General features: G+C 41.6%; 1 protein-coding gene across 3 annotated transcripts in view; it reads left to right on the top strand.

The window, feature by feature from the left end:
- The window catches only part of PCSK5 (proprotein convertase subtilisin/kexin type 5), a 537,419-nt gene that overhangs the window by 74,226 nt on the left and 441,458 nt on the right, over positions 1-21,735 (top strand). The window lies entirely within an intron of this gene.

The raw sequence follows: 21,735 nt of genomic DNA, 5'->3' as shown, positions 1-21,735 counted from the left end.
TGATTTCTCACTTTCTGTCTCTCTGTCTCTGTCTGTCTGGCGAATGTACACGTCCTATAGCAAAAACCTCTCCAGAAAAAAAAAAAGAATTATTTAACTTTGTTTATTTTGATTTGACCAGAGAGAGAAAGAGCATGAGAGATAGAGAGAGAAAGTGAGAGAGCAAGTCGCCAGGTCTGGGACTTGCACCATAGTCGGCCATGTGGGAGTCCAGTGCCCTTAATCACCACACCACCTGCTGGCCCCATTGTTTATACTTTTTTAAATGTAAAATTTACATAGAATGAAATTCACAAGACTTAGGCATACAGTCTTCAAGTTTTGACAAAAGTCTGTATCCAGATGAAGATACAGAAATCATCCCCCAAGGTTCAGTCAGGGCCCTTCCCAGTTGTCTCCTCACAGAAGCAGTCCTTGTTTGGATTTTTTTTCCGCCATAAATTAGTTTTAAACAGCATATTTATTTAAAAATTCAAAACAAGGTTTATATACAGTAAAATTTACCGTGCTTAGGGTCTGTTTCTCTTGAATCTCGGCAAATGTATACATAAAGAAGAGCCCCCTTACTACTAAAATTCTCCTGGGCTCCCTTATCATCAGCTCCTTTCTCCACTGCACCCACGTCTGCCACCCCCACCATCTCGGACAGCCACTACTCTCCCCCCATATTACTTTTATCTCTCCTGAATTAGAAACAATATGAATCTGAATAGATGATATAGTATATAATCTTTGATTCCGAGTTCTTTCACTTAGCATAATATGTTTGAGACTTAAAGTTTAGTCTTTCTTTTGGAGAGATTTTTGCTAGAGGGTGCGTGCACTCACCAGAAAGACAGAGACAGAAAGACTGAAAGGGAGAAATCACCCCACTAGCCAGGGGTGATGGCCACACCGCAATCCCTTCTCCTCCATTCTCCTCTCAGGATCTTGGGCAGGCATGCACATGTACCTGGTGTGAAATTAAGGCACCGGGTCCAGGACTCGAACCATGGGTGGCTACGTTGGAGTCTAGTGACAGCCATTATGCCAACTGCTGGTCACAAGTTTGGTCTTTTTTGAGAGTTTTTCCATCAAGAAGGGGGTGAGATAGCACCCTGAGTAGATTCTTCATACATGGTCGACCTCTAGTCTTCACTCAGCTCTGGGTTCTGGGCAGACATGTGCTGGGCATACTCGGGGAGCTTTCCAGAGTCGAACCAGGAACCTTCCAGTTGGGTTGCCTTATGGAGTGTTATGTTTTATTGCTATGCCACTGTCTTGCCCTAAGCTTGCACCTTTTTATCGCTGTGTAGTATTCTGTTATATGGATACACTGCCATTTATCCATTCACCAGCTGAAGGACATTTGGGTTGTTTTCTAGTTTTTGTTGATACAATTATAGTCGCTATAAACTGAATGGCATTTGCTGATTTGCACTGTCCACTTTTTGGTGTTTAATTGTAAATTCTCAAGTCTATTGCCATATACAAGATAAATGCATAATCAGGGATAGCTAGTGGTAGGAATTGTATGATTTGAGCAAAACGGTTTGGCCATTTAACTCCTATGAAATCTGCAGCTTGGAAAAGCACACTGCCACTATATATTACATTACATTTTGTGTTTTGACGTTGGGAACCATAAAATATCATAACTGCTAGAATTTTGTAGTCTAAAATGTCTATCTCATGGGTGATATTTTTGCAGGGGAGCTTAGAGCATTTTTCTCTCCTGCACAGAACAAATGTTTTAATTTTCCAGTTTCATCTGAGAAGCAAGTATGTATATTCCACCCTTGCGCTCTGAACACCAAGAGTAAAGATTTGATATGAGGAAGCAAAAAAAGTGAGATTGGGGGAAGGGAATATGGGGGAGAGGAGGGCCCCAAGAAGTAGTAGCAACCACCAATAAATATTTCATTGTGTTGCTATGTGGCAGTGGTTATATCAGGTCAGGTTGCTTAATGCTAAGTCAGGTTGACAGAGGGTTTAGTTAGCTGGGAGACTAAGGAGGGGATGAATTTCACCATAAGATTGTGGTTTGTTTTGGCCAGAGATCCCCGTGCCAACTGTAAGAAGCTGCTGCCAGGTGCCTACTGAAAAGAAATATACTTGTCTCTTCTTGCTTCTTGCATTTTCTGTGAAAGCAGAAACCAGTAGGTGGCTTTATTTACATGCAATCTGTGAGTGTGTGTGTGTCTGTATGTGTCTCTGAGTGTGCACATTTGTAATGGAACTGGTATCAAATAGAGAGTATTCGCTCTATTCATTTACTCAATTATTTGACAGAAGTGTATTAAAAATCTATCGAATCTCTTCACTTTGAAATTGTAAATAGGAATAATAAGACTTCAGTAAAAGCAAAGAAGATTAGTGTGTGATGGTTTTATCACTGTTGTAAGAGTTACATGTAGAGATGGAGAGATGGATTATTTAAAAAATTATTTTATTAATTTTATTGTTACTATTTTTAATTTTACCACAGAGAGATAGAGAAAGGGAAAGTGAGAAAGCAAGCCAGCAATTGGCATAATGACTATGTCGCTGGACTCCCACATAGTCGACGGCTGTTCAAGTCCCGGACTCAGTGGCTTAAACTCAAGCCGGGTGCGTGTGTGTGCCTGCCCAAGATCCTGAGAGGAGAATGGAGGAGAAGGGATTGTGGTGTGGCCATCGCCCCAGTGTGGGGGGGGAGGGGCGATTCCTTGCTTTCTTTCTATGTCTTTCTGGTGAGCACACATGCCCTACAGCAAAAACCTCTAAAAAAAAAAAAAAAAACAAACATAGAAAGCAAGCAAGCAAGCAACCAACCAACCAACCAACCAACCAGGTTTAAGTCTAGGACTTGAAGTTCCATTGACCATGTGGGAGCCCAGTACCTCAACCACCACACCACCTACTCTCCCCTGTAGTGATGGATTTTACTTATGAGTCTCAGGGAAATCCTGTGGGACAAGCTTTCCTCCAGGCAGTAATTTGGACTTAAGCCAAGAATGGAGATGGAAAACAGTATTATGGAAACTTTTGTGTTTAGCATCGACACCAAAAGGTGTCTAACAGCTTCAAAAATGAAAAAAAAAACCCAACCACTGTAAGCCATCTGAGTACATTACAAACCAATAACGATATGGCTGAACAGTACATGGAAACAAAACAAGTGATTTGTGGATGTCCATGCATTTCATTTGTAGAACTAGGCCTATCATTTCCCCTGATGTAGAGTTTATGCTTGGCTTCTGAGAGCATCAGGGAAGCGATTTTCCACAAAGGTACATTATCTTTCAGATTAGGCTCATCAGTTACTTTAACACCCAAATAACATCAATAATCTTTGTGTTGGTAAACTTTTGCACTGCTTATAAATTTACAGGCCACAAATTGGTTAGTGAACATCCGTGTGGGAGGGGAAGGGCGTCTTTGGTTCTCTCTCACTCCTACTCCTGGCATTAGAGGGCACTGATGAAGCTGGGGAAAACGCTGAGGCACTTTATCTTTATTAGAATAATAGCTTTGTTGCAAAGTTATTGAGTTCCAGCGCTCCAGTTTCTTTCTAGATCACATTTACTCATAATGGCAACTGTTACAATGGCAATTTGTTAGACTTCAAATGCTTGATGAGAATGAAATGGGACTTTGGCCACACAGATCAAGTGGATTTAGGCCTCAGGAAAACTGAATGAAGAGATACACGTACCACACTGAAGCCTCCAACAGCCAAACCAAGCCCGCATACTGAGAGCGTGGCCGGAAAAGCTGCCCTGCTCTCTTATTTACGGCTTTCTTGACAGGAAGTCAGGTCTGTGAGGGCTTGCCAGAGGGGAAGGAAAATTATGAGAAAACACACTAAAATTGTATTTCATAGTGGTTACCTATACATCTCAGAAGTACTATGTGTTTTTATATTATCGGAACCATGAAACATCTATTTTTTTAAATAGACATTTTGCTTTAAAAGTGATTTGGAGTGGGCCAGCAGGTAGCGTAGTAATTAAGGCACTGGACTCCCATGTGCTTGACTTTGGTTTGAGTCCCCAGACCCAGCAGCTTGAAATTCTCACAAGGTGCATGTGCATGCATGCCCGAAAGAGAGGAGAATGGAGGAGAAGGAATTGTGGCATGGCCATCCCCCTGGAGGGGTGTGATTTCTCGCTTTTGTCTTTCTGAGTCTCTTCAGCAAGCATGCACACCCTATGCCAAAAGTGTCTAAAAAAAAAAAAAAGATTTTTTTATAGGTTCTACACTAGATATTGACCATATCCTAATGAAAAACTCAGTGGTTCACAGGAATTCAGTCTACATAATTTAAACAGAAAGCTTACCAAATACTTACTGTGTGTTGGGGGCAGTGCTGTACTTTTGTAAAACATTATAGCATTTGATGTTTGATTTTTTTTTTTAAGTTCATTCATTTTTTTCCATGAGCAGAGAGACAAAGGAACAGCACTCTCAACAGGGTCTTGACTCCACGCACCACCCCAGCCTTGGCCAGCCACATGTGCCTGACATAGTCAGGGAGCTGGATGTGAACCTGGAACCCTTGCATGTGGGTCGGTCTCACAGAGGCGTCGTGTCTCACCATGGTGCCATCCCTACTGCACCACTGTTAGACCCTTCAGGAGATATGTTTGCAGACTGCTGCAGAAGATGTGCTGCAGAAACTGAGGTTCGGAGTGGTTAGGTAACTTAGCCAGAGCCCTTGCTGTTTTGTTTTTTTTTGGAGAGGTTTTTTTGCTATAGGGCACGTGCGCTTGCCAGACAGACAGAGAGAGACATAGAGACAGAAAGCGAGAAATCACCCCCCAGAGGAGATGGTCACGCCACAATCCCTTCTCCTCCTTTTTCCTCTCGGGATCTTGGGCACGCATACACATGCACCCGGTGTGAGTTTTAAGCCACCGGGTCTTGGACGCGAACCGCGGTCCACTACGTGGGAGTCCAGTGACATAGCCATTACGCTAACTGCTGGTTCCCAACGCTTGCTGTTTTCATGACACCTTGCACTTCTGCACTCGTTCTGCTTTTTTCTGACAGATACATAAAGTAGGAGGGTAAAAGGTAGCAATTAAGAAGCATTAGTATTACTTAAAATCCTCAGACCTGGCTGAAAAATAACCTCCTCTTCTCCCATTCTTTAAATCCTCTCTCATCAACTCACTACTTCAAAGTCATTTTTAGTGATGTAAGTAATTTTTAATGACGTAAACATTGAAACTAGTTTTGAACCATACCTTTCATTGACTCAATTATAATATACTTAGTTGGAGCTAGGATGCCACCATTATGACTAAATGTATGAAAAATCACCAAAATAAATACTTTTGAATGCTTATTATATGTCAGGCCCCTGTTGTAAGTGCCTTCTATGTACTATTCTTTTTTTTTTTTCTCATTGTCACCCAAAGGAGAAAAAATGTATTACATTTAATATAAATTAACTAAGTTAATTTGAATTTGAATTCAATTTAATTTCTCCATATTCAGAGAAATAAAATACTAAAGAATACGTTTTTGTCAGGCAAGGTTGAGCTTTAGAGGGCCACAACCATTTAACTGTCTTAAGGATTTTTTCATCCTTCTTGTTGATATCACCCCTGTGGAGAATGTATGTACTGACTCAAAATAGTTAACGCTTTCAATAACCCCAAGAAACAGGTACTGTTAGTAGTCTTCCTATTGCGGAGATGAGGAAACCAAGACCATAGTTAGTAAGTAGCTCAAGCTTCCAGTCTGCAGTCTCTTAACCACTTTACCATATAGACTGTATTTTTTCAGTCGTTTATACTAGCTGCTCCCCCTCTGCAAATACATTTTATACCCCAAATAGTCATCTTTGGTAGCAATATGTGAAGCCTGTCAGAGTTGCCCTGTTGTAACCTCCTAGTTAACTTACATTTGACTTCTGGTCTTGGCATACTTTGTAGTTCTCCACATGAGCAAGTACAGTCTGAGGACATTACTAAGCTCTCCACAATACGGATTACCTAATTTAATCCTCCTGATAGCCTGTAGAGTGAGTAGGTGTCATTGCATTGTTTTACAGACAAGTCAGGGAGGTACTGGGGGTTAGCATGCTTGCTTCTGAATTAGGCAAGCTGTCCACACTGGTTTTGTTCCAAAACCTATGCATACCCTTGGCCACTTCCCAGATAATCTCCCATAGCAACCCTTGGGTAGGCTTTTGTTTTTTTCAAATAATTATTTATTTAATTTTTAAAATTAGTAGTATTGTTTAAATTCACCAGAGAGAGAGAGAGAGCGAGAGAGGGAAAGTGAGAAAGCAAACTGCCAGGTCTGGGGCTTGAACTGCAGTTGCCCGTGTGGGAGTCCAATGCCTTAACCACCACATCAGCTGCTTGCCCCTAAACTTTCAGCTTCTCATTGCACATTTGAAAAATAGATTTATATCATTTATATATATTTTTGAGATGATTCTAGATTCCTGGACAAAATACAGTGACTGAAAATTACCCACCACAGACTCGAAGAACTTTATGGAGAGAGGTGTGCATAATTTAAATACAAGCTGTATGGAAACGTTGCAATGCTGACTGGACAGCATTGCAGCCCACAGTTCAGTAAGAAGACGATAAAACACCATGGCGCCTGGTCAAGATTGTAACATAGGTCCAGTTTGTTCTTGGTGGTCTGCCTCTTGGAGTCTTCTCTCCTGTATTTCTGTCTCTTTGTGTTTGTATTATCCTCCTGTTTTCTTCCTCAGCACTTCTGAGACTGAACTTGCAAAGGCTTAATTCACAACAAGTTATGAAAGACAGATAATAGCTTAGAGTATTATTTCTCCCTAGAGGATTTGCAGTTTGGCAGAAATCGAAGCTTAGGGGATAAAATATTAAGGATGACATGTTAGGCCTGGTGTGGAGAGATTCATTGGAGGGACTTACCAAGCTCTAGGCACCCTACACAGATGGCAGCCACCTCTGGGCTGTTCCTCAGGTTCTAAGTCACATTAACGAGTGCTGGTGTCATGGGATTTGGCGTATACTCACTTTTCTTCCACAGAGGAGCCCCTGGGCAAAGCGAAGCCCATCTTCTCGTTATTCAGCTGAATCTTGGTTCAGTCCTGGCAGAAGGATTCAGGCCCAGTGATAAGTCAGATGGCTTCTGCTCTTGGCTCCTCAGGGTGACTGTGTGGGTGGTCTGGTGTGCCTTAGTTTCTCCATCTGTTTTAGTGGAAAGGATTGTAACAGTCTTGGAGATCACAGAATGGAATGTGCTGTATAAACACGAGGCAGTGTTGTTACAATAAATAGTAAATTTGTGATTTGAGCTTAAATTTCCTACACTTGACTGGTGGGTGCACCAGAGGATCAGAAGTTGTCTCTAGGAAAAGAAAAAAAAAAGCTTCATCCTATTTTTCCCATTTGCTGATAAAAACAGAATTTTAGTATCTTGGCATCCATCTTTTGAGAAATACAGTCCTGCCTCTCTGTGGAAGGCTGGGATAGTGGCTGCAGTAGAATCGGACATTCTCCTAATTATAGCTAGCTTGTTAATACCTGCCCAGAGGGTTCTAACCTCTGTGTCTAGCTTTTTTGTTTTCTAATACTAAGTTTTTACACATTTAATTTTTAATTTAGACTACTCTATTGAAATACAATACAGTATTAATATTAACGTTCTCTGTTAGTCAAAAAGAAAACACAAGAATGTCTTGGGTGATAGTCTGACTTCCTTAATGGGAACAATCTGGTAAGAAGGTAGAGAGCGATTGCTTTGTAGTGGTTGTGTTGTGTGACCATTTGCTTTGAAGTGATTCCGTTTGGGGAGAGTCTGTTCTCATTTAGTGCCCCACCAAGATCCATTTGTGGGCACACAGAACCTGCTCTCTCACCTGAAACAGAGGAAGGAACAGCGACTTGGAGCCCTACATTTTAGACCCCTGATTTGCCCTTTGCCAGTTACCATTGCTCATTAGGAACAGTATGAGTTGCCCTGTCTATCTAACTGGGTTGTTGGGATGCTCCAGGGAGATTTAAAACTACCGTGTAAATACTAAAAGAGTATGGAGGATGCAGCATACCAGCAAAGTCGAAATCAGGGTAGACCTACTTGGGTTAAATGATGCCTGGATAAGAAAAAAAACCTTGAAACAGATGCAGAAAGAACACAGCCTTTGACCCAGTCCAGGCCCGCCAGTGTTTAGGACCTGACTTATCAAAAGCTCTTGACCTAGTTGGAAAAGAGTGGAGTTTCGGGTGGAGAATGAGGCAAGTTTATTCGGACTTTTTAGTCTGTGTACTTAACAGTGATTTACCTAACCTGACTGTAAACAACAGATGCAAGAAGTTCTGTTTTCTAAGTATCCAAGAGTATCCATGGATTGTATGGTTTAGCGGCAGCTCAGTTCAGGGGAAGTACAGGAGCTTTAAAGGCATGGAAAACCTAACTGTGACCTATGTAAGATTCATGAGTGAGATTCTGCCTCAGTTTCTTCTTTCTTGCAGCATTGTTTTGGAGTTTGGGTGCAATAATGCATGCATACATGTGGACTTTCTTTTTGTTGTTGTTAATGATAGAAGATAACAGGCTCTTAATTTGGTGTCAGGAGAATTAATTCTGTATCTTTCATTGACAGTGAACATTTGGGTAAATAACTTTAGCTCTGTGAGCAAATGTTTCCTTCAATATAAAACGAAAATGATAATAATACGTAGAATTCATAGAGGTGTGAATGTTACAGAGGTTAATTTATGCAAAAGGCATGCTGTGACCTTGAAAGCAATATATTCATTCATTCAGTCTGTCGACATTATACAATTGCTTTGGATTCTAACAAGGAGTAATTTCGAAGGCAGATAAGATGGAAACTGACAATTTTGGCATGCCATGGCTAGATCATTGAAGAAAGTGTTCCCACAACATGGAGGGGGATATCAAAGAAAGAATACATTGAGTCATCAGAAAAGTCATGACACATTTTTGCATAGAAAAACAAAGAAAAACAAGTCATGACTTTCCAACACCCCAATAGTTATTTGAGGAATCTCTTTACAGATGAGAGGAGACTCTCGAACTGAGCCTGAAGAGTTAGAAGTTTTGGGAACCAGCAGTTAGCGTAATGGCTATGTCGCTGGACTCCCACGTAGTTGACCACGGTTCACGTCCCGGACCCGGTGGCTTAAAACTCACGCCGGGCATGTGTGTGTGTGCATGCCCAAGATCCCGAGAGGAGAATGGAGGAGAAGGGATTGTGGCGTGACCATCCCCACTGGGGGGTGATTTCTCACTTTCTGTTTCTATATCTCTCTCTGTCTGTCTGGCGAGCGCACGAGCCCTATAGTGAAAACCTCTCAAAAAAAAAAAAAGAGAAGTTTTCTTGGGATGAGAAAGTTAAAGTGGCACAAGGGCTTTCTGAGAAAGAAGACTAGTGAAGCTTGAGCCATGTGACTGAATGGCCCTGTTCAAGGCACCTTTTGTTTTGCCAAAGCTAAGGTGTGTGTACATGGAACAAGTAAGATGAGGTGGAATAGGCTGTTGGGGTGGATATCCTAAGGACTTTGTCACAAGGGCCTGCTTATTCCATGCTGATCAGTTTGGGCTTCAGCTAGTGTGGTTTGGGTGTCATATTATATTGGATCTTTGGAAAAGTAATGATGTATTTTTGCATAGAAAAACATAGAGGGGCCAGCAGGTGGCATGGTAGTTAAGGTGCTGGACTCCCACATGCCTGATCATGGTTTAAGTCCCAAACTTGGTGGCTCGTCTTCTCACTTTCCCTCTCTTTTTCTCTCTGTCTTTCTCTGGTGAGTACATGTGCCCTCTAGCAAGTTAAGAAATAATAATAATGATAAATAAATTAAATTAAATAAATAATACTTTGAAAAAGAAAAATACATTATGACTTTTCTGATGATCCAATTTATGTGTGACTATGGAATGTCACATTTTTATTTAAAAGGTAATGCTACTAAGCCACCATGAGCTACACATGCAGCTTAATATGCTCCTTTCCTACCCTTTCCCATTAGAGAAGGATTTGCGCTGACCTAGTTAACCTGTTGCCTAGTGCCCTGTATCTGGGAGTTGTACACATTCCTATGTGGCTGGGCTTGGGACCAGTTCTGTGACTATGGCACAAACCAATATTTGCCAGCTGGAGTTTAAGAATCCTCATGGGAGTCATCTGTAGCAATATACATTCAACTACAAATACCATTTATTGGGCACTTATTAGCACTTTGCTAAGTGCAGGGGAGAAATAAGGGTAAGTTAAGGAATGGTTAAGGACTCACAGCCATAAAAATAGCTGCCTGTTGAGGTCTCATTGTGGGTCTGTGTGGTTCTAAGTGCTTTACTTGTCTTGTCTCACATGTTCCAAAGCTCTCTGAGGGAGGTGTTGTAATCCCTGTTATAATGGGTATCGTAACAGGTCAAAGTAAGCAATTTTGCACATGTGGCTACTTTGTGGAGAACCTTGGATTCAGACCTGTGTTTCCAACACAGTCCATGCTCGTAAGGCTACTGGTGGTCTGTGTTGGAGACAGATGTGTGTACGACTGACTGTGCGAAAGGTAAAGACTGAGTGAAGGACACAGAAAATAATGTAGGGTAGACTTAAGTCCTTTTTCAACTGTAAAATAAAGATTAAAAAGACAAATTTTTCTTCTTTTGCCTACATTTCTTAAATCATAGGTCAGAAGAATCAATCAGAGCAGTTGTCACATTCTTACAGGCTGGAGAATCGAAGGGAAAATGAAAGACTTGGGAAGGAATTGGATTAGTCTGAAACAACTACAGGTCAGAACAGCTCAATGATGTAGGATTTTGAGGGAGTGAGAGATCCAAAGCTCTGTGGACAGTTAATTCTTGAAAGGAGATGTGGAGAGGTGGGGAGAGCAATGTAAAGAGACCAACTATTAGAGAAACAACTGATTTTAATATTCAGGAAAAACAGAGGGAACACCATCGTAAGGAAAGGCACGAATTAGAAAAGACAACAGAAAAGCAAAAGAAAATTTAAAACACCAAAAATCATAAAATACATCTTAGTATAAAGGCTAGTTTATTTTTATTTATTTATTTTTTAGAGGTTTTTGCTATAAGGCATGTGCGCTCGCCAGACAGACAGAGAAAGACAGAGAGACAGAAAGTGAGAAATCACCCCCCCAGGGAGGATGGCCATGCTGCAATCCCTTCTCCTCCATTCTCCTCTCGGGATCTTAGGCATGCACACACACACGCTTGGTGTGAGTTTTAAGCCACTGGGTCTGGGACGCGAACCGCAGTCGACTACGTGGGAGTCCAGCGACATAGCCATTATGCTATATATCACAGGGTTGCATTATCACAACAGACCTTTAAATTATAATTCATGGTAGAGAAGGCCAGAGCTGAGCATCAGCCATTCTTGTGCTCTAGCCATGTTCTTCTCATCAGCATTTAAGAGCTGCTTCCTGAATGTCTGGCAGGAGCTCAGTTTCCTGAGAGATCCTACCATCTATTACAATATTCCAGAATTTTGAAAGTGAAAAGGGTTACAGATGACTCCAGATCAATAGGCTTAACTATCAATATAAACATCCTGGTCAAATGGGGACATCTGGTCAACCTATTCAGGGATGAATAAGGCTCTCTTCAGCAACTAAGTCGTTGACTGTATTATATGTACATTATCATTTAGAATGAAAAGTAGAAGGTGGTAAAGTGCCAAAGGACTGTCACCAGCACTGTCTAGAACAGCTTCTTGCTAATCAAACAAAAAAGCTATGTGGCTTAAAAGTGCCCTTGATTGTGCCAGTTATTGTTGCTACTGAACTGAGTTATCTGTAATTGAGTGGAGCCTGAAGTCCAGGCCTTCCAACTGCATCTGGTGCCTGTATGCAATCTTATCTCCCACTGGTAGTGCAGACCATAGGATTGGTGCTCCCCTATGTGGAAATGATAGAAGATTACACTGACTTGCTACAAAGGGATTTAAGCTGCAAAGGAAATCCAGGAAATGTAAGGCCTTTCAATCAATCGGTGCCACTGATGGTTTCTTTATACTTAATTGATTGAAGGATTAATATTTTCAAATTCATTTTCTCATTTAATTATTCAAATCTAACTCTCCAAGATGGCAGCTACATTGTGTGTTTGGTGTGTGGCTAATACATTTGCAGAACTGGTTTTTAAATTTTTACTTAATTTAATGAGCTTTACATTTTAAAACTCACACTTGATTCAGTTATGAGAAAATGTTCAAGTACACTTGGTACAACTTGGGCATACATACCTACTTCTTTTATTTTCTTTTTAATTTTGCCATAGGGTATGTGCATTTGCCAGAGAGAGATGGACAGAGGGGAAGTGAGAAAGCACCCCTCAAGGGGGGATGCTCATGCTACAATCCCTACTCCTTTAGTTCTCTCTCTTTTGGGGATTTTGAGCAGGCATGCACCCATACCTGGCATGTTTTTCAAGCCTCTGGGACTAGGACTTGAACCATGCCATCAACCATGTGGGATCTGGTGGCTCCATTGCTACTATTTCAACTATCAGCTTTATGGAATATAAATATTTCTAATGAAAACTTGGTGTCTGAACTGAAATGTGCCATAATTATAAAATGCACACCTGATTTCAAAGACTGAGTATCCCCCAAAGGAAGAACGATAAATATCTCAATAATTTTTGTATTGCTTTTTACATGTTGAAATGATAATGTTTTGGATATACTGAGTTAAATAAAGAATATGAAAAATCATTTCACCTCATCTCACTTTTTTTTTTTTTTGGTTTTACTTGGTTTTTGCTTCTTTAATATGGCCACTAGCAAAATTAAAATGTCACGTGCAGGGCCAGAAGGTGGCATAGTAGCTGAGATGTTGGACTCCCACATGGTCCACTGTGTTTTGAGTCTTGGACTTGATAGCTTGAAAATCACACCAGGCACCTGTACATGTGTACCCCAAATCCCAAGAGATGAATGGAAGAGAAGGGATTGCAGCATGGTCATCCTCCCTGGGGGATGATTTCTCTCTTTCATTATATATGTATGTCACTCTCTTTCGCAGGTGAGTGTATGCACCCTATGGCGAAAATCTGAAAAAAAAAAAAAAAAAGCCACATGTGGCTTGCATTCTGTTCTTGGTGGACATCACTGATTCAGGTGTAGATCATCTGTAATGTTCTCTGCATTGCATTTAGTATGGCAGACAGGCATAGAGGCTGTAAAGTTATTGCCCTGATGGAGCATGGGCTTTCTTGCTGGTAGATGAAAAATAAACACATAAATAATCAACTAAATTCAGATTGTGCTCAGTACTAGGAAGTACTTACTCAGGACAGTGCTTGAGGCACTGAGGGAAGGAGACTGCATTTAGAGAAAGTGGTCAAAGGCCTCCCTCAATAAAGCTGACCTGATACCTTGAAGGATGAGAAGGACTGGGAGAGATTGTGGAAGGTTTCTCAGAAGAGGAGGCCTTTGATGTGAGCCCTGAAGGATGGATATGTTGTGTTTCCTTTAGTTCATTCAGAAAGACTTTTTCAGCTACTGGGTCAAAAGGAGGATGCAGAAACTCTTGGCTTAAAACCAGGCCTAGCAATTTGGAAGGTGCAGATCCAGCTGGGCCAAGGGCCAAGCAATCAGCAAGCACATGGGTGAGAGAGACTGTTGGCAGATTCATCACCAGGAGCCAGCTGGATTAGAGGGCGAGGAACACAACAGTGTGGCTCTTCCCTAAGAATCAAAACACTTCCATTTGACAATGAGGTAGTCACAGCCCCATGTATAGAGGTTTTAGAGTGTGGTGCTGCTGTGTGTGCTGGACTCCACTGTGCTACCTACCCTTAAAGAGGGACAGAATGCCCTAGGAGAGAGACTCGTGGTCACCTGCTGGTGGAGGTCTCAGCAGATTTGGACATGGACCCAGCACCAGCATTAGCGATGGGTACACATCATTTGTCCCATCTGTCAGAGTGGCTGCATCAGCCAATGTCAGGGAGCTGGTAAGGCATAAATTGCTGAGGACTAAAAAACTGATGAGTGGCAGCAGAGTTCTGAATGGGACTCTCACATCCCCAGAACAGGTCCAGTCTTGCTTTGCAAGAAGCAGTGTGTAATGGTTCACCACGTGGGTTCTGGAATCAGATCTTGTCTGAATTCTGTTTTGCCAATTACCAGCTATAGGAACATAGGCAGAGAACTAAGCTTTTCTGAGTCCCAGTCTCCTCATCCATAATGATGTCATTAACATGTTGCCAACCAACCTCCCAGGACTGTTACAGGGATTAAAGTGCCCGATAAATTGTAATTATTATTATTATTGGCATGATTTTTGTTATTCCCCTCTTGTTGTTCTTATTTTTTTAATTACCATATAAAAGCAAAGTTAAAAAGATCAGATTGGGCCATGGCTCACAGGTTGGCCTTTGGGGATACTTTATCTGACACAATCAAGAGAGGGATGGCTGTACTAACACACCACCCTGGGGAAAAATAACATAATCTTGGCTCCTCTGAGCTGCAGACTTTGGCAAACCCATGGAATTGCAGCTTTCCTCTAAAATTATTCTCGCATTTCCAATTCCAGTAATTTACAGTTAAAATCTAAGCTTTTGTGTTTCAAATAGGCAACTTGGAAGAAAAAGAATAGTAGAGAGACATCTTCACCTGAATCATTTTGTCGACAGTGTCTACCACATAGAACATCTTCACATTTAGTTTTCCTGTAGTCCTTAGCCAACTTAAAGAGGTGTAGACTTTGTGCCAGACAAGAGGTGGAGATAGTATAAGAGCATTTGTTTGACTTCATTTTTACTTTTGGTTAAAGAATAATTGAATTATTGCGTGTAGTGTAGTGGAAAAAACACAGGCTTAGGAGTGGGTTTACATCCCAGCTCTGCACATTCTCATGGGTGACCTTGGGCACTTTGCTTAGCTTCTTGACTATCAGTTTTTCTGGAAAATGGAAATAACATCTAACCCCCCTCCCCACAACCTTTATTTGGGGGATGCAGCACTAGGGGCTATATAGAGTTCCTGGAACTGACATTGTTGTTCTGAGTGAGCCAATTTGTTGAAGCTGGCTTTTGCATTGTTTTCCAGTTCTATCCCTAGATATGTCACATCATCACTGGGTGCATATCCATTGGCCAGAACACAAGTCAGGGCTCTAAGGATGCCATATATTACAATGCTTTTATTTTCTTTGATTTTTTTTCTTATTCTAGACTAAATATTTTCATCACTTAACTAATGTATCTAAGAACTTTGAGAGTGTTCTGGAAACTTCTTGATATTATCTCACTTTTCTAAACATTTTAAACACACCTTGAGATAAAAGCAACGACATAAAGCTTGTGCATAGGTCACAGTTGAGGAAAAAATGTATCAACAATGCAGTGAGTTATGGGATAGATGGCTGGCATAACCCCATAAAGACTTCCTGCTTTTACTAAGCCCAGAATCTGAGCTTTGCACCTGGAACATTTGTACTTGACGCTTGGTAGTTCCTAGGTGTGTACATGTTTAGGTTTGGCTGAGGGAATAAAGCCCACAAATGCCAACACATGACTAATAGCAGTAGAATTTCAGTTTGATGAATGCCATTATTAATTCATGGTTCATTTCAACTTCACATATTAATTAAGTGCTTGCTGCATGTCTATTGTATATGTGTAATAAGGCCACTTCCTTATAGGCCCATATTCCAAATCAACAGTTTATTGTTCCCTTGTAGGGATATAAAAGTTTGTTTAAACCTTTTCTCTTCTTGCCCATGTGGGTGTCATTAATCTATATTGATTCAACTGTGCATTAAAGCTAGCGTCAAGTGTTAGACTGTGAAGTGATGGTTCAATAGCGGTCAAAGGGCAGGCCTGAGTGGAAGTAGGCCTTTCCTGTAACAAATAAATTATAATCCCACTTGTATTCAAGTCATTTGTCAAATGAAGAGTTTGAGCTAGAGGATCCCTAAGATCCTGGCCAAAGGGCAGAGAAGGTTGGCAGAATATAAGAGACTGCCAGTTGAAGGGTATCATAGGCCTTTATTACATGTTGTATTAGTCAGGTTTCTCTGGAGAACCAGATCAAAAGGAAATGTATTTATTGGTATCTCTCTCTCTCTCTCTGTGTGTGTGTGTGTGTGTGTGTGTGTGCATTTGGAGAGAGAAGGAGAGACAGCGAATATGAGAAATTGGCTCACTCAATGATGGAAGCTGAGCAGTCTCATGATCTGCTGTCTGCTAGTGGGACACCCAGGAGAGTCAATGAAGTAGTTCTAGTCTGAGTCCAAAGGTCAAAGAACCAGCAGAGCCACTGATGTAAATCCCAGCCCCCGGGGTAGAGGACCACTGTCCCAGCTCATGCAGGCAGAGAAGATGGGAACAAATCCCCCCTTTCTCTGCTTTCTGATTTGTTCAGGCCATCAGTGGATTGGGGCATACCATATGCATTGGGTAGAGCAATCTACTTTACTGAGTCCGCCAATTCAATTGCTATTCTGATTCAGAAACACCTTCATAGTTATACCCAGAGATAATATTTAATCTAGACACCCTGTGGCCTGGACAAGTGGACACATAAAATGGACTGCCATAGGCCCTCTGCCACAGTGGCATAGGCAGTAGGGTGCCGCTTTGAAATGCTGGAGGCCACATGAAAGACATGGGTTTCTGATCCTGGGTCACCCTGAATGTGCTGAGCACCATGATACTGGCTGGCTGCAGGGCGGCGGGAAGGATCCGGACTTGAGACCCTGTCCAAGGTGGCTGACTCTCTCTTTCTCTCATGAAAGAAATAAAATTAGGCACAACATGATAGCATACTGGTTGGGGGAACCAGATCTCACATGGCTGACCGCAGTTGGAATCCTGGCCCCAGCGACTTGAGAAACACTTAGATGTGAATAAATGTGTACTTAGAATCCGATCAGGATGGAGAAAGGGAGGAGAAGGGATTGTGGTGTGACCACACCCCATTGGGGGGTTTTCTCTCCTCCCCCCCCATGTGCAATTTCTATTCCTCTCCCCTTCCTCTGGGTGAGTGTACAATCCCTCTGGCAATTACAAAAAGAAATAAAATTAAATAAACTTTAAAAAAGTTATTAATCATCCTACATGCTTATTAGTGCCTTTTTGGTAAGGCTCTTACCCCCTTTTCTAGGTTTATGAAGCAAAGACCTATGAATTTAGAAAGCCAGCTATTTTCTTTTTCACTCACTGATTACAGAAGAAGAGGGAATTCTTGAGAAGACAAATATGCTGGACTCTGTAGCTGCCTCCTGAAAGCTACAGATTACTAGCAGAGACGTGGTTTGTGCTTAGGAAAGGCTCTCTGCAAGGGAGCTATGGAGGACACGCTAGAGAGAGACAGGGAGAAAGCAGAGGAACCGTATTTATGGTGTATACTGTGGAAACAAGGACCTGGTCCCTGACATCAGGGTGTGTGCCCTCTGGTGCCATGTTGCATAAGTCCTTGTGTCAGCTGGTCTACCTAGCAGTCTTCCCAGAGTTAGTGCTCTGGGTATGTAATTCACCTATGGTGAGGCAGGAGTAGAAAAGGTATTAATATTTTCACCTTGGAGGTATGTGAACAAAAGGAATGATCTCTCTAGAAGTCCCTACAGAGATCCATCTCAACAGATAGTTTGCTGGTGGGACTGGCCCAAATACTTATCAGGGATTTCTTACAATGGTGATTGGGAAACAAAAACTGTGGCAATTTTATTTTATTCAGAAGTGTGCAGTGTTTCAGAAGTGAAAAGTGACATAATGGTTGTCACCTGCAGTGTTTCCTCTCAGTCACGATTTTTAAGACCTGTTTATAATATGCTGTTTACTGGGTACATTACCTAGAAAGAGAGCAGTTCACATCCCAACTTTGTACTCTGGCAAAGTTTCTATTTTTTACTAAGGAAGTTGACATCTTTTGAGTGGTTTTAGAGATTTCAATAAAATTTAATTAACACAGGTGACCTAGCCATTGTGTTTTAACTTCCATTGTGTCCCCTTGGTCTGTCAGTCAGCACAGAAGACAGTTTTTGCAGCAAGAGTGGTAGTGGGATTAGAAAGGAACTGTGTCCTCCCAAACACCTATCATGAACTTCACTCCCAACAAAATCAAGAGACTTATAATTAGATAAGTCCAAAGCATAGTATGTGTTCCTTCTTAGAATTTCATCTAGAATCATCTCATTTTGTCCATCCCGTTTCTACCACAACTTTAATTGTAAACATTATTCATCACTACAAGCTGTATTCTGTAACCAGAAGGAAACCAGAAGGAAGCCTCTACATGGCTTTTGATCATATCAGATTACAAGGAGTCTCAGTCAACAGTCTCCCTGAAAGGAAGGAGATAATCCTCTTTCTTCTATGCTTTACTGGAAATACAGGGTAACTATTATTATTATTATTATTATTATTGTTGTTGTTGTTATTAAATCTAGATCCCAGAAGTATCTCTGATTATGCACTTTAGATGTACAGCTTTCACAAATAGTTTTTTTGGCATTAGGATTGGGGTCTTGTTTTCTGTGTTATTGACCCACTTCACATAATACAGTCCAATGGTAAGAGCATGATGAAGCTTTCAGAAGGTTGCCTGATAAAACATTTTAGAGCAGGACCAGCAGTTGGCGTAATGGCTATGTCACTGGACTCCCATGTAGTCAACCATGGTTTGAGTCCCGAAACTGGTGGCTTAAATTCACGCTGGGTGCATGTGCGTGCATGCCCAAGATCCTGAGAGGAGAATGGAGGAGAAGGGATTACAGTGTGGCCATCCCCCGTGGGTGATGATTTCTCGCTTTCTGTCTCTCTGTCTCTCTGTGTCTTTCTGGCGAGTGCACATGCCCTATAGTAAAAAACTCTCAAAAAATTTTTTTAGAGCAAGAAGGGACTGAGGGGATCCTCTAAATAGGTGCTCAATAAATGTGTGTTGAATCAAATTGATTGGAAAGCTTAGCCCAGAACAACCAAATCCATCAGGGGTTGACAGGCCAGTCTCAGGAACTCGCCTAGCTGATCCAAGACCTTGAATGTCAGTCTAAGTATGTCACAGAATCTGTTATACTCTTCATGCATTAGCAGGTAAATCCATTCATTCAACACTCGTTGCACATCTGTTATCAGCCAGATAATAAGCCAAATGCCAGGGACACACATATGAAAAATAGAGCCACTTCCTCCTAGGAATGCATGCTTCATAAAGAAGCATGACAAATAAATAGTTTAAATGCTTTTAATAAAGATTGTGATAGAGGGAACCAGCAGTTAGCATAATGGCTATGTCGCTGGACTCCCATGTAGTCGACTGCGGTTCACGTCCCGGACCCAGTGGCTTAAAACTCACGCCGGGCGCGTGTGCATGCGTGCCCAAGATCCCGAGAGGAGAATGGAGGAGAAGGGATTGCGGCGTGACCATCCCCCCTGGGGGGTGATTTCTCGCTTTCTGTCTCTCTGTCTGTCTCTCTGTCTGGTGAGCGCACACGCCCTATAGCGAAAACCTCTCCAAAAAAAAAAGATTGTGATAGAAATAATCATAGAGTGCTCTGAGGGCACCATAGAAGGAGAGTCACCCTGTACAAGATAGTGCTAGCATAAAATAATTTACCCATTGAGATTCTCTGGCAAGAGCTTAAATGAATGAAATAATGATGGCCAAACTTTAGAGGAGGGATAAAAGTGAGCAAGATATGAGAAAATGAAGGTCTAAGGGAAGGTTCTGGCCATGCAAAATACTAAAGAAATGGTCAAATCTGATTCATCTCATAGAAGCTTATCACATGGTAGAGATCATTTGATGAGATTTTTCAACTCAGTTATTTACTTTCTCACTGTGGACATTACCAAGCGTGGCTGTGGTATACTCCAAGATATTCACAGACATTCTGATAATCCATTTTGATGAGAAAATATCATGACCTGCCCTCAGTGGAATTCTGGTATCAAACATCTTTCCTTGGTTCTAGTTTTCATCTTAAAGCTATCACTTACTTCTCCATAAAGAAAAAATAGTTGGGGGAACGAGCAGGTGGTGTGGTGGTTAAGGCTCTGGATACGCCTACGTGGCCAACCACAGTTTGAGTCTGGACCTGGTGACTTGTGTTCTTGCTTTCCCTCTCTCTCTCTCTGATCAAATTAAAATAAAATTAATGAATAAATTTTAAAAAGATCAAAAAATTTAAAAAAAAAGATAGATATGGGGAGCCAGCATATGCCAGCATATGTGTGGTAGTTAAGGCACTGGACTCCCATGTGGCTGACCGTGGTTCAAGTCTTAGACCTGGTAGCTTGAAAATCACACTAAGTATGTGATTTTCAAGACGTGCATTTAAGTGTTGAGTGAATGGATTTATCTGCTAATGCACGAAGAGTATAACAGTGTGCGTGCATGTCCAAAATCCCAAGAGGAGAATGGAGGAGAAGGAATTGTAGTATGGTTATCCCCCTGAGGGGGTGGTGATATCTCACTTTCTCTTTCTCTGTCTGTTCTCTGTCTCTCACTGATGAGTGCACATCCCTATGGCAAAAACCTTAAAAGATAAAGAAAAGAAAAAATAGTTGGAAGTTTGCACAAAACAATGAGAAAACTTACACATCCACCTGCATATATAAAAAATGATCTAGATCCTAGTTCTCAAGAGTCAATGCAAATTATTCTAGCACTAGACAAAAAAACTAGGTCTCAGTAGAACTTTACTAACCACATGGGATCCAGAACCTTTCAGATTGTCTTTTTCGAAACAGAGTACTTCATTCAAGAAATGGCCTACCTTGGAGGGCGAAGAGGAGGAGGCCCAGAACATTAGTTGGCCTTACTTCTTAACTTCACCCCCTGTGCCTTGAAGCCACTGTTTAGACCCCTGGGGTGAAATCATTGATCTGGTTGGACCCCTTAAACTTACATTTAGGAAAATTGAAATCAGAAAAGTAACAGGGCTGAATTGTACAGGTCTCCTGGTTTCTAGTTTCTTTTAAAACCTCTCTGCTCGGGACTAGCAGATGATGTAGTGGTTATGCTGCTGGACTCCCACAGAGCTGACTGCAGTTTGAGTCCATGACCTGGAGGGTTGAAACTCATGCCAGGCATGTGTGCATGTGTGTCTAAAATCCTGAGAGGAGAAGGTGTGGCTATCCCCCTCGGGGGTTGATTCTTACTTTCTCTTTCTGTCATACCAGTGGGCACACACACCCTATAGGAAAAATCTCTCTTAAAAATAACAACAATAACAAAAAAACCTCTCTGGTCAGTGTCCATTAATGGAGACCAAACTCAAGCTTTCCGTTTTTGGGCTAATAAAACAAGTAAACTCCTGGGTGGGCTTAACACACCGACATGTCACTACGTTTGCATGGTGGATATTCCTGTGCCAGGAGTCATGCTAAGGACTTGACATCCATCAGCTCCCTTAGTCGTCAGTTTCAGTTATCTTGGCTATTTTACATGCCAAAGTCACGTCACATGCCTGATGTTCCCCTGCTTTCCACTGGCCAAGTAAGAATTCTCAAACACAGGTTTCTTGGACTCCATAAACCCGACTCCTTTGAATTTTTTTTTAAGTTTTGCATTGAGGCATGTGTGCTAGCTAGAGATGGAAAGAGAGAGAGAGAGAGAGAGAGAGAGAGAGAGAGAGAGAGAGAAAGAGAGAGAAGGGTATCAGCAGTTAACGTAATGGCTATATTGCTGGACTCTCATGTAGTCAACTGTGGTTCGAGTACTGGACTCAGTGGCTTAAACTCACACTGGGTGTGTGCGTGCATGCCCAAGATCCCGAGAGGAGAATGGAGGAGAAGGGATTACGGTGTGAC

The sequence above is a fragment of the Tupaia chinensis genome, unplaced genomic scaffold (assembly GCF_000334495.1).
Source record: "Tupaia chinensis unplaced genomic scaffold, TupChi_1.0 Scaffold000147_1, whole genome shotgun sequence".
Taxonomy (NCBI): Eukaryota; Metazoa; Chordata; class Mammalia; order Scandentia; family Tupaiidae; genus Tupaia; species Tupaia belangeri.
Note: the sequence above shows the minus strand (reverse complement) of the source record. Positions and strands in the feature narration are given on the sequence as shown.